This window comes from Protopterus annectens, chromosome 2.part1 (assembly GCF_019279795.1).
Source record: "Protopterus annectens isolate FY-2018-M chromosome 2.part1, PAN1.0, whole genome shotgun sequence".
NCBI classification, from domain to species: Eukaryota; Metazoa; Chordata; order Ceratodontiformes; family Protopteridae; genus Protopterus; species Protopterus annectens.
The window spans coordinates 885050350-885069041 of record NC_056729.1 but is presented as its reverse complement, the minus strand read 5'-3'; positions in this window follow the sequence as shown (position 1 = coordinate 885069041).

Below are 18692 nucleotides of genomic sequence, written 5' to 3'. Positions count from 1 at the left end.
GGTTGTGAATGACTCAGTATTTCATTGAATTCCTACAGACATATTCATAATCTGTAATGGTCTGTTAACATCAGGTTTTTAATATTAGGATTAGTATTTGGGTTTGTGGGGTGCACAGTGGTGCAGCAGTTGAAATTGTTGCCTCACAGATAGAGGTTCTCCCATTCAATTCTCAGTAGGGGTGCTTTCTGTGCAGAGTCGGCATGTCCTCCTTGCATATGTTTGGGTTCCCTCTGGGTACTCCAGTTTCCTCCCACATTCCAAAGGCATGCATCTGGAGTGTTTCTCCTGGTCAAAAAATAAATAAAGCTTGCTATAGACTGTTACATGTCTGACCAATGCTTTTGTTAATATTTTATAACTTCTAAAGGTGTTATCGAGTTCTGTTTATCATTAATTATTACATAAAAAAAATCCTCATCTTTTGAGGGTGTGGGATGGGCAGACTTACAGTTGTAATACAGAACAGGGAAGATGTATGTATTTGCTTGGTGATGTGCAATTTGCCAAGGAATATCATTGACATTACACATACCTTACTGTGTCCCTTATTTACAGCAACTTGTATGGTTCTAATCTCAGACGTTCTATGATACATGACACTGTTCCACTGTCTGAGGAATGAATGATTCCCATTACTGTTAACATTTCTCAACACAGTGCTGAAATGAATGACATTTTTCAAACAATTTACCTACATGACCAGCACATGTTCATACTTTGAAATGCTAAGCCAGAATCCATATTAGTAGACCATTCCCATCCAGCTGATGTCATAAAAAGTACAGCTTTGTACCTACCATAAATGTAGATGTCCGAGTGTATACACTGCTGCAGTCATTACACTTGGGTTATCTTGCCATCAGGCGGCTCCCCAGTCGGCCTGAGTTCCAAAGTCTTGGTCCGGCGTCAGTTGCTGTCGCTTCCTCCCTGACGTCAGTGCGACAGGGGTATATAAGATGCAGCCGACGCCATTTTCTTCAGTTTTTCTTGCCCCGGATGTGAGGTGCCCCCAAAAGGTAGGCAATTCAAATTGCTAATAAAACATACATAAGAAAAGCAATCAACAACCTTCAGTTACCAGCAAATACTCCCCATAGGTAGTAAAGGGTGGAAGACATAGGTACGTACCAGCAAGTAAGAGGGGAAGGAGGGAGGGTAACCTGGACTGCAGCAGTGTATACACTTGAACATCTACATTTATGGCAAAAACTGTATTATGTTCATCGTGTTACACTGCTGCAGTCATTACACTTGGGTAGAATCCCAAAAGCTGAGGTAGGGTGGCTGGTTCTATAAGGCATTAGGGGTAGCTATAAGGGCCTGCAGCACTGCAGTGGCAAAGCCAGCTCTGGATTTAGAATATAGAGACAGATGATAATGCTTGGTGAAGGTATGTACAGAACTCCAAGTTGCTGCTTCTAAAATGTCCTTGGTAGGTACACCTCTGAGGTAGGCAGTTGAAGTGGCTGTTGCCCTGGTGGAGTGAGATCTAATGCTGTTAGGTACAGGTTTCCCATGGTATGTATAGCAGAAACATATACAGTGACCTATCCATTTTGAAATAGTCTGTTTTGAAATGGCTTTTCCCTGTGCTCCTGCAGCATATGCTACCAATAATTGCTCAGTTTTTCTGAAAGCTTTGGTTTTGTCCAAGTAAAAGCGTAACTACCTGTGTATGTCCAAAGAATGCAGTAGTCTCTCCCCTTTGTTCTGTGAATTTGGATAAAAAGTTGTCAAGTGAATAGTTTGGTTTAGAGCCACACTTGATACCACCTTTGGCATAAAAGTAGGGTTAGTTCTTAAAGACACCTTGTCTTGGTGGAAAATGATGAAAGGTTCCACTGCCATTAGTGCCTGTAATTCTGAAACTCTTTGTGCTGATGTGATTGCCAGGAGCAGAGCAGTTTTCCAAGAGATATATTTTAAATCTGCTGTGTTAGCTGGATCAAAAGGAGGTAAAGTTAATTTTTCCAACACGAAGTTAAGGTCCCAAGTTGGAGTAGGTGCTCTACTGGACAGTCTTATGTTTTTAGCCCCTCTGAGGTACTGTTTTAGCAAGGGATTAGAGAAAATTGGTGGATCCGTGTTGTAATGAGCAGAGATGGCAGAGGCGTGGATCTTGATGGATGAAAAGGAGAGGCCTTTGTCTAGCATCTCAGTTAAATATTGTAGTATCTGAGGAATATTTGGGACAAGAGGGTCAAGGCTGTGAGCCTGGTTTCAGGCACAGAATCTCTTCCATTTATCCGAATAGGCTTTCCTGGTACTAGGCCTTCTGGCCGCCAGAATGACATCCATAACAGCTTTGGAGAGAGGCATTGCTTGCTTGACTAAAGAATCTCCCATGCAGCCAGGTTTAAAGTCTTTAGCTGGCTGTGAGGTATCTGATGGTTGTGCAGAGTCAGAAGATGCAGGATTTGAGCCAAAATCCGGGGTGGTCCTTGTGCTAATTCTTTAAGATTGGGTACCAGTGCTGGCATGGCCAGTCTGGGGCAATCAGGATCATCTTTGGCTCTTCTTGCCTGGCTTTTACGAGTACCTTTGGAAGGAAAGGTAGTGGTGGGAAAGCATATACTTGTAGGTTTTTCCAGCTGAATGAGAGGGCATCCACTTTCCATGCTTGTGGATGGTAAGTCCTTGTGCAGAATTTCTGTAGCTGGCAGTTCATTGGGGATGCAAACAGATCTATGTCCGGGCTCCACCATTTTTGTGTTATCATTCTGAATATTTGTGGATTCAATTCCCATTCATGGGGATCCATGATGTTTCTTCTTAAGTCGTCTGCTAGTGTGTTTTTCTCTCCTTGCAGGAATTGTGATTGTAGATGAACTTGATAGGTTAGAGCTGTGTTCCACAAGGTCATGGCTTGTCTGCAGAGGGGATAAGAGTGAGTGCCCCCTTGCTTGTTTATGTACCACATAACTGTGGTGTTGTCTGTCTTTAGTAGTAGTTGTCCTGGATGCAGAAGATCCTTGAAAGCTATAAGGGCATTTTGTACAGCTAGCATCTCTTTTTGATTGATGTGAAGATGCCTTTGTCCTGCGGCCCACTTGTCCTGAATACATTTTCCTGCCATGTGTGCTCCCCAGGCGTAATCCAATGCATCTGTTGTCAGTGTTTGCCTGGCTGTGGGTTGAGTGAAAGGCTGTCCCTTGTTGAGGTAACAAGCTTGAGCCCACCATCGAAACTCCTGTTGAAGGCAAGGAATTAGTGGTATAACTGTTTACAAACTTTGACAGTGTTGAGACCAGACACTCTTTAGGTACCATTCTAGTTTCCTCATATGCAGTCTGGCATATAGAATTAGAAGTATGCAAGATGCCATGTAACCCAAGGCCTGCAGAATTTTTCTTGTAAGGAGTTGGGTTCTTGTTGTCATCAATTGAAAATATTGAGTCAGTTGTTCTTGCTTGTCTGGCTTGAGATAAGCCATCTGGGCCATTGTATTCAAGCTGGCAGCCAGGAATATTATCTCTTGTGAGGGCACTAGTTTTGATTTCTTTTCGTTTACTGTGTACCCTAGGCAACTTAATAACTTTTTATAAACCCCAGATGCTTTAGAAGAATGTCCTTGCTCTCTGCTTGAATCAGGCAGTCGTCCAGGTAAGGATACATCTGAATTCCTTTCTGTCTGCAAAATGCAATTACTGGTGCCAGGCACTTTGTGAAAACTCTGGGCGCAGTAGATAAGCCAAAGGACAGTGCAGAGATTTGGTAGTGCATTGAACCAGCTATGAATCTGAGGTATCTTCTGCAGTTTTGTCTGATAGGGACATGCAGGTATGCCTCCTTGAGGTCCAAGGTTACAAGCCAAGCTTTCTTGCCCAGCATGGGAAGAATCTGCTGTAGTGTAAACATTTTGAATTTCGGAACATCCAGGTAAGTGTTTAGAGAAGAAAGATCCAGAATGGCCCTCCAGGCTTTGTCCTTTCTGGGAACCAGAAAGAGTCTTGAGTAAAATCCTTGTCCTTGCTCCTGTGGTGGTATCTTTTGAATAGCTCTCATGTCCATGAGTGCTGTAATTTGTTTTTGAGCCTCTGCCCATTGGTTTGGTGGCAGATTTGGCATTCCTTTTAACCTTGGCAGAGTGTGAAAGTGGAACCTGTAACCCTGAGATACAATGTTGAGAACCCATTTGTCTTTGGTGATCATATGCCAATTGTGATAGAAAACTGCCAGTTTTCCTCCCAAGGGGGCTGCCAAGAGAGAACTGTTTGGAAGCTGTAGTGGGATGTCATTGGGGATGTTTTTTATATGGTTGGAGCCTGTCTTCCCCTTCTTTCTGGCTTGATGCACCCCATTGACGAGGCCTGTAAGGACCTTGTGGTTGACCTCTACCTCTTGGACGTCTGTATGTGCCCCTTTGAGGTCTGTCTGTAACTGGAAAGGACCAATTCTTTTTTGGCCAATTTCTGCTAAATCGAGGAGGCTGAACCTGTAAGAAATCCTTCACCGTTTGGTTAGATTTTGCCTTATCCTCCATTTTCTTTAATACCTCTTCTGCCTAACTCCAAATAACACATCCTGCTGCAAAGGTGCATCCAATAGTTTTGCTTTAACATGATCTGGTAATGTATGTTCTTTTAACCAAACATGTCTTCTAATGACAGAACCTGTAACTACAGGAGGCCTCTAAAGAATCAAAACCACATTGCAAAGTATGTTTTCCCACTTGTTCAGCTGCATGCAATAAATCCTGCATTTCCTTAAAATTAGGAGGATCTGATTCTGGAAGCATTTTTGTTTCAACTGAGACATCAAAAATTGCTGATATTTTAGCATGTGAAACTGTCAATGTAAGGCCCTCATTGCTAAAGTTGCAGATGTATATACTTTCTTCCCCCATCTGTCTAATGCTCTGGAATCTCTGTCAGAGGGGACTGGATTCTTTGCTGATGAGGTCTTAACCCCTTTGGGTCCCTGAAAAATAATTTCAGGGTCAGCAACAGGGCTTTTATAAAGAAATTTGTGAGAGTCAGGGACTCTGTAGTATCTCTCAGGCTTAACTGGGGCTGGAGGTAAAGAATCAGGATTTAAGCTGGATTCAGTATACACATCATCCACAATATCTAACACTGGCGGAATAGCAAGGGGTCTGTGTTGAGGTAATAAAAGGATGTCTCTGAGCCTTTTCTTGGATTCTGAGTAATCCTGGCCATCCCAATGGAAATGATCCCTCATGATATGTAAGGTTTCCTCAAAAGAGTAGTCCTCAGGCGGAGAGGCTGAAGGTATTGATTCCTCAGCATCAGAATCCTCATAAGGGGGTAATGAGTATCCTGGGTCTGAGGATGAATCTGAAGAGATGGATACCTGGTCAGATGAGTCATAGTCTGCATCCTGTCTAGGCCTTTTATCAGGAGGGGGATGGGACCCCCTGATCAGAGTGATTAGGTCTTCGGCCATTTTGAGCATTTGTTTCTTAGGCATGGAGGCCTGTCCTGGAGAATGCTTGTATTTGTTTTTTTTTGTTTTTAAAGGAGGTTTAGACTTAGCAGAAGATTTAATGCTTAACTGAGTAGGCCTGAAAACACCCACTGAAGCTATGGGTTGTTCAGCTACTCCGGATCCCTCTGTAGGATTAGTTTCAGTGGGCTGAAAATCTTGTGCATCTGAAGGCCCAGCCATCTCCATGTGTGAGTCAGAGGCGGCCTGTGGTTCTAAAGAAGCGGTCGTCAGGGGCTGCGAAGATGCCTCACTGAAAACCGGAGAACCGGCGACTGGCCTAAAAGAGGCTTCGTCGTCAGTTTTGGGCCTCGGATGCCTATCCTTGTCTTTGCCCTTTTTATGTATGCCGGTCATTGGAAGTTCCAACGGCATGGTGTAATTGAATTTTCTGCCAAAATAATGTCTGGCAAAATCAAACCGATGTTTAATAGTGCGCTTGTTAAACCTAGCACAAAACCGACAACCAGTACGTTGTGGTCTGGGCCTAGGCATGGGATACAATAAGAATGGAAATCCTTATGAGGTATTTGCTTCCCACAAGAAATACAGTTATTAACTTTTACTTACATCGGTCTGAGGCAAGAAAAAGTTTCCCCAACGGGGTACTTAGCTTTGTAGAAGACTTCGGTTCTGGATTCGGAATGAAAATCTCAGGAGTAGGCCGACCGGGACTTGCAAACTGCTTTTGCTTTGGTCACCGCGCGGCAAGAAAGACTGAGGAAAATGGCGTCGGCTGCATCTTACATATATACCCCTGTCACACTGATGTCAGGGGGGGAAGTGACAGCAACCAACACCGGACCAAGACTTTGGAACTCAGGCCGACTGGGGAACCGCCTGACGGCAGGATAACCCAAGTGTAATGACTGCAGCAGTGTAACACGATGAACATCCAGTCTTTTTGCTACATTCATAAGATGCATTCCCAGTCAATATGGGTTAGCTAGGCAGCTAGCTTTCAAGGTTATAGTTTGAATATACACCGTAGTTGTAGGTTTGAATCTCCTGCTCTCTAATCTGTGTTCACAGATGTTAAAAACTGTATGCACCCCTGAAAAATGTGTCTAGGAACTGTTCTGAACAATGCATGCCACTGTTGTTTGAGGAATACATCATTCATAGTTTCTCTTTTCTGTTTCAGGCTACGAAGATCAGACAAAGAACCACAATCTATGAAATGAGCTCATGCACAGGCGGAGGGAGAAATGTATGTTGATTACTTTTTGTTTTATGAAATGAAATGCATCTGATTCTTTTTACAGGGCTGTATTTTTCATATTAACATGTATATTGCTTTGAATCCAGGAATATCCATCATGCACCACTAAGGTAAGTGAAATAATCACACTATAGCTGTGCTTGCAACTGTGATCGGTATCCAGACTTGTTGAACTGTCATGTAGCATTAAGCCATTGTTTCAGCACACAGTTTTTCAGTTATACTCCACAACATAAATAACAGTTGAGTTGGTGTATCTGTCACATATTTGTGGTGGATGTTTTGGATGTATGTCTTAGTGCTTTGTGTTGCTTTTAATTCATGTTTTGGTATGCTGTGGCTGTATTTTTCGGTGACTGATCTGTTATGCATATCCTGCCTGTTCACAGATTGAATCGATGTTTGCTGTGCCAGTGTTTGAACTGCTGTGTGCAGACTGTGTTACATGCCCTGAAGTTTAGCACTGGCATTATATCTGCCTACAGTACCTTGGGTGTTTTTCTTAAAACACAGTTTTAGCCTAGGCTTACTGACACTTGTGCAAATGGACATTTTTTTGCAACAATTTGTAATCAGTATGCCCTGCAGTTCAACATTGGAATTGTATCTGCCTATAACACCTTGGGTGTTGTTTAAAACACAGTTGTAGCCCAGGTCTACTGACATTTGTGCAGATAGGCATTTCTCTGCAACATTTCATAATCAGTAAGCATCATCAGGATGTTTGCATTTTGCAGGTTACTAATAGATACTAATTTCTGGCAGATAATGCAGAGTTGTACACATACAAAACTGTTAGTACAACATATATTACATTCTCCTATTCACAGGGTGTGGTAATTAAATATATAAAATATCTGTTAATGTTATCTTCACTATGTTGATGTGTGTTCAGCCAATTCAAATGTTGTCTGGCTCAGATTTTTGTTATATGGCTTGCCTATTTTCCACAATATTGTCATCTCACTTTCTTCTTATTTTAGCTAAGGCACATGGTGGCTGTTTATATAAACCATTACATGCAGATAGTGCAATGTCTATATTTCAACATTCATACATTTTTACAACACTGATGACCCAGGTGTGTGTCTCTAAGTCTATACAAGTTTTCACAAATAAATAAATAAATAAATTAATTAATTAATTAAATAAATAAATAAATCTTGTTTATGAATAGGACATTGAGGAGCAGGCATTTATAGAGTACCTCAATCCATAATGGACGTGTCAGTCCCTGTGTAAATTTTCATAATTTTCATATAAAATTCTGCTCTGATCTTCATGGAAATGTTCTGCATGATGGACATTTGCTTTTAATTTCTTTGTGCTTTGCAACACATCTTGACAGAGCATGGAATTTGTGGAGGTGCTCCTATCAGACTATGACAATGACCACATGCCAGGCCACTACCAAAGTCTTCAGATGATGATTGTGATAATGACAATGATGAGGTAGCTCAGCCTGCCCCTGCCCAAACCATCACGTCTGTTGCACTCCAGAGGAGACAATGCCAAGACAGGAACAGAGATGATTATCGGGAGGAGATCCAAGTCACTGTGAATGATTTCTTTCATACACAGATGAGGGATATGATGAGGACATTCTTCCAGGATACGGCATGGATGATTCATTCACAGAGATATCCTGTGAGGTCATTTGTGACTCTCAGCCCCATCCGCCTGGTCCCTCCAGTCCATACGTATTGTCTTTGTGCTCCACTTGTGTTACAACATGCTGATTGCCATATATTTGATTGGTCTGTATATGCACTCTTGTGCATGCCTACTATATAGCTCATGCTTATGTGTTATCATTATGTGACATTTACTTCTGTTTCATTGTGTGCATGATGCACATTAACACATTGCACTTTCCTCCCACATTCAGCTGTCCAAACATTGTAGCAGTTAACCTGCATTTAGTGCTGCACAACGTAGTCTGGAAACAAGTGTTTTCCTGAGGGCAAATGACAGACAACATATGTTGTCCATAGCTCAGCACTACCATTGTGGTATGGTTTAAACTAAAACAATGCGAAAAAAGGTCACACTGAAGAGTTATTTGCATATATCTCATGTTGTCACTAATACAAGAGGTTTAAAGAATCACACAGTGGAAAGTCTAGTTTTGCTAGATTTTTCTTTTATTTTTTACTGATTGTGGTATGGTTTTGAATTTTGTCTTGCCATATCATGTATGTGCAACAGAAGGATGTGTTATTCTCCCATGGATGACAGTTATTGTAATGTCCCACCGGCATGATGTTGTGTTGTGTGCCATGTGTTGGCAATACTAATGCCATGTAGGATGAAATATAGGTATATCATATTTATGTGCAGCCCTCTTTTTTCTGACTGTGTCAAACAGCAATGTAGCATTAATCTATACACAGTGGTACAGATGCTTTTTTCTTTAACAGTATATTATGCTGTGTTTGTTGTATCTTAAATATCCACATCCATTACTTATTCACATAAGTTTGCACCTGAAGCAAATAGTTGTACATATTATCTGATTGTACGAGTCTGCATAACTTTGGATACATACTGACACATAATTGTACCTTAACGTAGGAGCATTCAGTGACTTACTGCTGATGTGCTGAAATGATATTCACGGGTGTGTCCTCTGCTCAGTAATGAGCAGAGTGGGTGACATACACCTGCATCTGTTTATTCAACATTTGCTTGACAGTATATTTGTATGTGCTTGAAATTCTTAGCTTGCTTACCTGTGCATGTTGATATTACACAACTGCACATTACAATGTATGAGTGGTTTATACATGGCCATTTGTGTGAACATCAGAAATCATTCTTCCCATGTGACATACATTTTCCATTTGGTTAAATGTATTTTGGTTTGGTTTCTACAGCACCATGTTTGCTGTGCACATACATTTGCAGTGTGTCAACTTACCTTGTTCTGCTTTTTCATGAAGTGGGACCAGTTTTCCACTTCCTCTCCACCTTTCTGTTTCAATACTATATTTTGCACATATGTTTGCTTTTGATGAAATTATTGACCACTGCCATGTATTATTTTTTGGACATGATGAACATGGACCAAATGTATGACGATTTTATGATGTGGGATATCTGCACACAAGTCACTGGCTACTGCTTGTAATTCAACCCTGTTCTCATCATACTTGTGTATTAATCATTGTACATTGTTGAAATGCATGTGCACAACCTGACATATTTTGTAAGCTGCAGTGTTACATTTTTGTAAATACTCTTACATGTCATTTGTGTGTGTATGTATATTAATCTTGATTTCATGTATATTCCATTTAGGCCACTGACAAGTCATACATACATGCCTACGCCTGTGTGTTTCCTTTGACATGGCATATGGTTGCAATATATATGCATTCTATTACACATTTATTTGGGTTGTGAGCACCTACTTGTGTAAGTAGCACACATTCTGTTGTATTTCTGAAATACTTCTGTTTGGCACTTTGTTTGTTTGCCTTTCACATGCAGGGTTGTAGGTCTGATTCTCTCCTCTGCTGTATTTATCTAGCATTGCTAGGCCTGCATTTGCTTATCTATGATTTTGTGTGGCTTACACTAGCACTGCTGACAGACAACTTGGATGTGTGTTTATTTATCCAATGTGTAATGTGATCCTTAGTTATTACCCTCCAACAGACATCTACCATTGGTCATACTCATCCAGATCTGACTGTCACACAGTTTGCAACATGTCATAATGTGATAGAGCATAGGTAGATGTGTTTTTCTGTATTTCGCCATAGCTGATATGTATCCCAATCCTGTCTGACAAATTTCCCTTGCCCACGTTGCGCAGTGTGCTTTATGTGTAACTTAACTGTCTTTACTATTTTTTTCAAACCTTTGTCTTGTGTTGTAATATTTGTTCTATGGGTCTCCCTGCTGTGATGCCCTTCTCCAGGAACACTTTATAATCTCAAAATATTGAAATGTCAAATTTCAGAATCTCGAGACTCTAAAGCCAGATGTTGAAAATAGCGAAAGTTCATAATCTCGAATTCAAATATCTCGAATTCGCGGTTATGGACTTATGCTACGTTGTTTCCGGGTTTGTGTGTTGATGGTGCGCGGTGCCATGTGTGGATCTAGGTGTTATGTTAGGTAAGTGAGTGTTTTGCAAGGTTTTTGAGTGGGAGGTAGAGTGTATGTGAGTGTGCTGATATGTTTGATGTTTGTGTGAGGGACAGGAGAATGTGTGTGTGTGTTTGCTTTTGTTTCTTGTATGTGCGATCTCAGAGTTAGTTTATATAAGTAGGGGGATTGTGGGGGGTGCAGGAGTCTTACCACCCTGCTTATGTGTGTAGGAGTTGTGTATGTGTTTAGTTTTGTGTTTTAAATTGTGATGTGGGTGTTTTGTTGTATGTGTGGTGTGGTGTGTGTGGTTTGTTTGGGTTTTTGAATTTTGCGGTTTTGGGCTCGGGTTATGTAGTTTCGGAGTTTTGTGGATTCGGTTTCATGGTCTCAAGATACTGAAATTCGATGTTTCAGTATTTCGAAATTATGAAGTGAATCCCCATCTCCCCCTCTTTCCCTTTCTTTACCTTTCCTTCTATTTACACAAAAAAAATGGAGCCTATTCCCACCAAAAAAAAAAAAATTGCCCATGCCCCTCTGACTTTCCCTGAGATTTTTCTATTCTTCCAACACCCATCGTATGTGTCCCTCTTCTTCACCCATACCCAACATCTTCTTTTCTATATCCCACTTTCTTTGGGTGTGTGCATTACTTGTCTACTCCACACAAATCCCAAACCCATTGTTAGCAAATGCTGTCTGTGGTGATGTGGCCGTGATTGCCCTTGCCTTTAATTTTTTTATTAGAAATGTTACAGATTCCATCAGAATCTGTAAGTGGAAGAAGGCATTTTTTTATCTGTACATGACGTATGGAAATATCTGTAATTGTTTCAGAGCTTACTGCACAGATTACTTACAATATGTATTGCAATCAGCTTGGGGCTTTGAAACAAGTATATTTTGTCACCAGATAAATTACAGAACTATTCATAGTTATCTGTAATGTTTTGGGACAACTTTCTGAAAATATGTATTACAAATGCCTTGCAACTTACATTGAAATTGTTGGCATTTTTATTTATTTTTTTGTATTATAATGGAGTCAATTATATTTGCCCTTAACCTTACTAGACAGATTCTGTTATTCATATGCTTGAATTGTAATAATCTGTCTGCAACTTTGTTAATATACAATCTGCTTTGACAACCATTTCTTTGGATTACTTGCGGGTTTGTTTATTGTGCCACTGCTACTGTGATACTCCCTTGCACACTTAGCTATTCTGAATTTAATGTGGTACATTTACAGTCATCTCACCTTCGATAAACACATTGCCACAACAGTCAGGAAATTCTTCTATGTGGCACACCTCATCACTAAGGGCTTTTCTTCCAGAAAAAAGGAGGTCATTGTCCCACTGTATTCATCCCTTATTAAACCCGTTATAGAATACAATGCCCTGTTTGGTATGAACCTCTCAAGACATCTGCAACAACTGGAAAGGCTGCAGAAATACCTCACTTAAAGAATCACAGGCCTAAAGCAGATGCCCTATGCTGACCATCTAAAAAAACTCCAGCAATATTCTTGTCACGTATCATCTACTCAGAGGCGAACTCTGCTTAACATATAAGGCCATGTCAAACCCAGAGCTGCTGGACAAGCTACGTTTAAAGAAATCCCAATCCCTCAGAGCCACACACTCCAGGGATCTAAACCTTTTCATCACAATGAACAAAGCATGCTGGTGGGATATGTTTCTGACCCAGAGGCTCCCCAGACTCTGTAATAGACTGCCCATACATGTCAAGCAGAGAGCCTCTTTGGCCCTCTTCAAAAGGAACTTTGATGATTGAATGGGAGATAGGAAATAAACCCCGGGGATCACATCAGTCACCCTGCTAGACAGGGGTCCAGGGAAGTAAATATTGTGGGAAGAAATAGCCGGGGAATTGCTATGGCTAGGCTTGTATAGGCCCTAGGGGTGATAGTAGAATACAAATATGAACCTATGAACCTATTGCAATGTTATCTACAAGTTTCCCACTGATATTGGTGTAAGCACCAAAATCTGCAAATTTTATGGAATTCAGCCCTCTGTATTTGTTGATTTGCTGGCTTAATTAACAGATGTCTATTAATTCCAGCTACTGAGTGTGTGTGTGTGAGATTGGATTAAAGCTGGGAGTGGGAATTTGCCCTTTCCTTGGTGTTGTATGATCTCGGAGCTGCCCTTTCTTTGCTGTTGTGTGATCTTGGAGTTGCCCTTTCCTTGCTGATGTGTGACCTCTGAGTTGGTATACATAACTGTCTTATCTGTACTCAGTTTCATCACATGTGCCTTTAATTTTACATTCCATTCCACTATCCTTTGCTAAAGTTCTTGCTCAGAGACTGCCTGTAGTACCACAGATCTGAATACAGCAACTTTGTTGATCTGTTCTTTCCAACCTACCAGAAAATGTAGTCCATCACCAGTATGAACAGCACTGGGATCAGAGCTGAACCCTGATGCACATCCACACCCACTCTCACTGAGACTCCCTCTGTGAGGCTAAACACTGCTTGGACTTGAGTTATTTGGTCTTTGTACATAGTCTGCACTAATTCTGCCAATGTTTCTGGCACTTTGAACCACCAAAGGACTGATCAAGTCAACTTTCTTGTAACTTTGCCATATACTTTCTCTAAGTCTACAATGTCCAGTTGGACTATTTCCTTGTTTCTAGCTTCTTCTCAATTATCTGTTTTACTGCAACCACTGGGTTGGTGTGCTGCATCCTGACTTGAATCTGAAAAGCTCATCTTTCATCTTACTTTCAGCTATGCTGCATATTCATTTATCAACCACTATCTTTAAAGCTTTTAGCAGTATGACAGGTGTTTGATATCTCTGTATTGCCCACATCTGCAAATGTTCCCTTTGTTCTTGTACATTGGTACTAGTATGCTGAGTATTCAGTCTTGTGAGGCACTCCTTTCTCTCCATACTGCTATGAGTACTCTCAGGAGCCATTTCTCCCCTATCTCACCCAACAGCTTGATCATATGTGAGAGGTAGAGTGAGGAGACCTGGTTTAAAGCAGCAGAAAGCATCCTTGCGCTGCCAGGCTATAACTCATTCCCCACCTTTTGGCCCCAGAACATGGACTGACGCTCCAAAGGTGGTGGTGTCTCCATATTCATAAAGGATATGCATACCTCCAGACTATTAGCCCAGAATAATGCATCTGAGCTACTTCAGGCACAACTAGCATTGGTAAGTTGACGATTCAGGTCATAGCCTGCTATAGGTCCCCAACCATGTCCCAAGACTCTCACTCCACATTCCTAAGCATCCTGGAAACTATTAGGGTCCAACCCAACACTCTCATACAAGATGACTTCAACTACCCCGCCATCAACTGGGAAAACTACTCATGCACTAATACTCTGGCCCAACGCGTCCTGGAATTCATCATTTCCAATGCCCTGGACCAGCTCATTGTTACCCGCACTAGAGGAAGCAACATTCTTGATCTGGTTATTACTAATATGAGCAAACATTACTCTACAATAATTATCAATTCCTCCCCGGTTAGATCCGACCACAAACTAATCACCATGGAAATCCACATCTCACCCCCACCAGCAAAGGTAACCACCATGAAAAACCTCTCCAAACCTGACTTTGGGCTCCTAAAAACAGAGGTGGCTAACTTCACAGCACCCATGTCAATGGAAAATAGATGCATGACTGCTAAATCATACACCAGTGCACTGTAAGAACATGTACATAAATGCATGGAACTAGCCATACCCAACAGAACCAAGATGCTGCCCTCCAAAAAAAGGAAGCCAATCTGGTGGTTCCCTGCCATTAATAAGTTCTACAACAGAAGGAAGAAACTGTTGCAGAAAAAGATGAAGTCCCAAGACTGGAAAAACTCCCTTATTAGCCTCAACAAAACATTCAGATCCCTCATCAAAACCTCTAAATCCAGCTATGAAGGCAGAATTGTGACGGACACTAAAAACAACCACAAAGCCTTCTATAGTTACATCAAAAATTCTCCATGGCAATACCCAGGTTTGCTCTGAGTTACTGCACAATGGTACCTCCTATACTGAGCCAACAGATATTGCCACCATACTGGCCGACAGATTCAGTAGCAACTTTACCCCTCTCTCCCCCTCCAAAGGACCAATTACTATACCAGAGGAATGTACTGCAGCACAGGTTAAAGCTGAATTGTCCAAGGCCAAGAATACAGCTTTCATGGGACCCAACAATATCCCTGGATGTGTTCTAAATGAACTACAAAAGGAGAAATAACCATCCCAGCACAGTGTAGCCTCCCTAACATCTCAGATGCACAGGTGAGAGCCTCCCTCTCTAAAGCTAAAAACACAGCATCAATGGGACGGTGTGCTACATGAACTCAAGAGGAACTAAACCCACACACGAGGCTGCTGTTTAATCTTAGCCTTACTACAGGATCAGTGGTCCCACTAAATTACTGCCCCATAAGCTTGACGAGCCTGGTCTGCAAAGCTATGGAGAGGATCATTATGGAACTCATAAACAAAGACATTGGTGACCTGCAGACATTGGATCAATTTGGCTTTGTCAAGGGCAGATCCTGCCTTTGAACTTGGTCGACTTTTTGAAACAGTCACAAAGGCCATTGATGAGGTAAGGCAGTTCACACAGCCTACCTTGACCTTGCAAAAGCCTTTGACACAATACCCCTTTCGGGCATCATGACAAACTCACCAGCTTAAATGTAAACCCATATGTCACAAGATGGGTTGCAAACTGGCTAAAGGACAGAACCCACAGGGTCAGAGTTGCTGGAGCTATGTCAGACTCTAAGCCAGCAAGCAGTGTGTGTCCCACAGGGCTCAGTCCTGGGACCCCTCTTGTTCGGCATTTATTTTCAAGGTACAGGCAAACATAGGAGGATTGTGGCTGACAAATTTCATGAGCGACTGCAAACTGGGCCATAATTGATACTCCAGCAGACACAAACATCCTTCAGAGAGGCCTCATAGAAATGGATAATTGGTGCCAGAGCCATGGCCTTAAGCTGAATGCCAAAAAATGTATAGTCATACCCTTTGGGAAAAACAAGGTACCCACAAATTACCACACAGGTGGTAATCCATTAAGTACAGAAGAGGTAATCAGGGACCTAGGGACCCAGGTTGACAGTAACCTCTCATTTGACACTCACATTGACAAAGTGGTTAGGAAGACCTTCTATATTGCCCACCTTATCATGAAGGCTTTCACATCTAGATCAAGAGTGGTCATTGTACCCCTGTACTCTTCTCTTATCAGGCCAATGATTGAGTACAATGCCCCATTTGGGATGTATCTTACCCGACACCTGCAGCAGTTGGAAAGACCCCAAAAGTTCCTCACCAAGAGGATAAAGGATCTTAAACATATGTCATATGCTGCCCAACTGAAAAAACTCCAGCTCTATACAGTCGCATACCGCCTACTCAGAGGTGATCTGTGCCTGACGTACAAGGCCATGTCCAATCTGGAATTAATGGACATGCTCCACCTCAGAAAATCCAAATCCTTCAGAGCCACGAGAGCAAGAGACTTAAACCTCAACACGGAAATAAATAGGACGTGCTGGAGGGACAGATTCATAACCCAGAGGCTCCCTACACTCTGGAACAGAATCCCTATCCATGTCAGGCAGAGCCCCTCACTAACTCTATTCAAGAGAAATCTTGACGAGTGGATGGGAGATCATAGGTTTACCCCGGGGGTCATCTCTGTGTCACTACTAGACAGAGGCACAGTAAACTAAACCCTAAATGGGCATAGTATTCTCATCCTAAGGGGTGGTGAAAGCCACACACACTCTGGCTAGGCTTATAAATGCCCTAGGGCAGATAGCCTAGTACGAACCTATGAACCTATGAACTGGCACCACATCTCTGTGCCCTGTTCAATTAGAGCCTCACTTCAAGCATTGTCCCTACTGAACGGCACACCACTACAGTCATCCCTCTCCATAAAGGGGGAGCAACTACAGATCCTTGGAATTATCGCCCCATTAGCCTGATGAGTCTGATATGTAAGGCTATGGAGTGCATCATCATGGACCAAATTAACAAGGTTATAGGGAATCTCCAAACTCTAGATCCCACACAATTTGGTTTTGTGAAAGGTAGATCATGCCTGCTCAGCCTGGTTGACTTCGAGTCAGTCACCAGAGATGTGGATGAGAGCAAGTCAGTTCATGCAGCCTACCTTGATCTGGACACGGCCTTTGATACCATTCCCTACTCAGGAATTATTGATAAACTCACCAAACTAGGCATCCACCCCTATATCACTAGGTGGGTTGCAAACTGGTTCACAGATAGAACCCACAGTGTGACAGTAGCAGACTCCAACTCAGACTGCCAACAAGTCATGAGTGGAGTCCCAAAGGGATCAGTCCTGGGTCCTCTCTGGTTTTGCATCTACTTCTCAGAAGTCCAGGCCAACACGGGGGGAGTCTGGCTGACCAAGTTCGCAGATGACTGCAAGCTGGGCATCATTATTAACTCCCCAAGTGATGTAGACATCCTATAGAAAAACCTCACTGAGACCAATGACTGGTGTCAAAACCATGGCCTTGAGTTAATGCCAAAAAATGCATCATCATCCCCATTGCGAAAAAACTCAATTGCTACTAATTACCATATTGATGGGAGCCCACTGAACACTGAAGGCGTTATAAGAGATCTGGGGACACAGGTTGACATAAACCACTCCTTTGACCACCACATTGCTGCTGTGTTCAGAAAGTCCTGCTATGTGGCACATCTCATTACCAAGGGTTTTGCATCCAGGAAGAAAAAGGTTGTCACCTCTCTCTACCCTTCCCTCATTAGGCCAGTCATAGAGTATAATGCCCCATTTGGCATGTACCTCACTAGACACATGCAACAGCTGGAAAGGCCACAAAAGTACCTCACAAAGAGGATTCTAGGCCTTAAACACATCCTACATGGACAGACACAAAAAACTCCAACTATTCTCTGTCTCATAACATCTAATAAGAGTCAATCTCTGCTTGACTTACAAAACCAAGTCTGATCCAGCTCTGTTACAAATGCTACATGTAAAGAAATCCAAATCCCTCCGTACCACACGCTCCAAAGACCTTAACCTCATTACCACAATCAACAGAATACCTTTCCTGTAACTAGTGTAGTCCAGATTCAGATTTGCTGTATCCAGGACTGTATGTAAGCTTCTGAGCCCCCCCCCCAAGCTTTCTGTGTTGGAGGGAAGCCTTCTAGCCTATCAGTGGGAGTGGTAAGCACTAGGTAAACTATCTACCACATAAGGAGTGGTTCTGACCCAGAAATTGTAGTTATTGGCCGTTTGGGCAGTTTTTCCATCTCTCTCAACTTCCTGATTTAAAAGCCCACTTTTGTACTTGTTTCCCCCCTTTCCTGTAACTAGTTTAGTCCAGATACAGATTCTTACTTTTAGCACTTGAATTTGCTTATTCGTGATCAGCACTTGTTCAGAACTTGTAAGCACTAAATAACCTACTAATTACTACAGCACTCAACCTTCCCCATTACCTAGAGGAAAACAGTTTTGGTACTTACTTTCCTCACTTGCTTAGAGAAAAACAGCTGTTTTACTCACTTTCCTCACTTATCTAGAGGAAAATAGTTTTTTTTTTTATTCAGGCATGTCCAAGGGTCAGCTCCCAGTGTTCTCTCCTGTCTATCTGATGAATCTGGGCATCTTGGGGCAATGTAGAAATTGCCTCATGTACACAGACAACCCTCTCATCCTACCACCCAACACTACAACCTGTGAGAGATGCACTTATCTAGCCAAACTGGAGGTAAAGCTCTCTCCAATCAAGACTGAACTTGACAGTCAAGAGGAGAAGGTAAACACTTGCACCACACCACACTCATCACATAGTCTCACTAAATCTACACCACCAAAATCCACACCTAGAA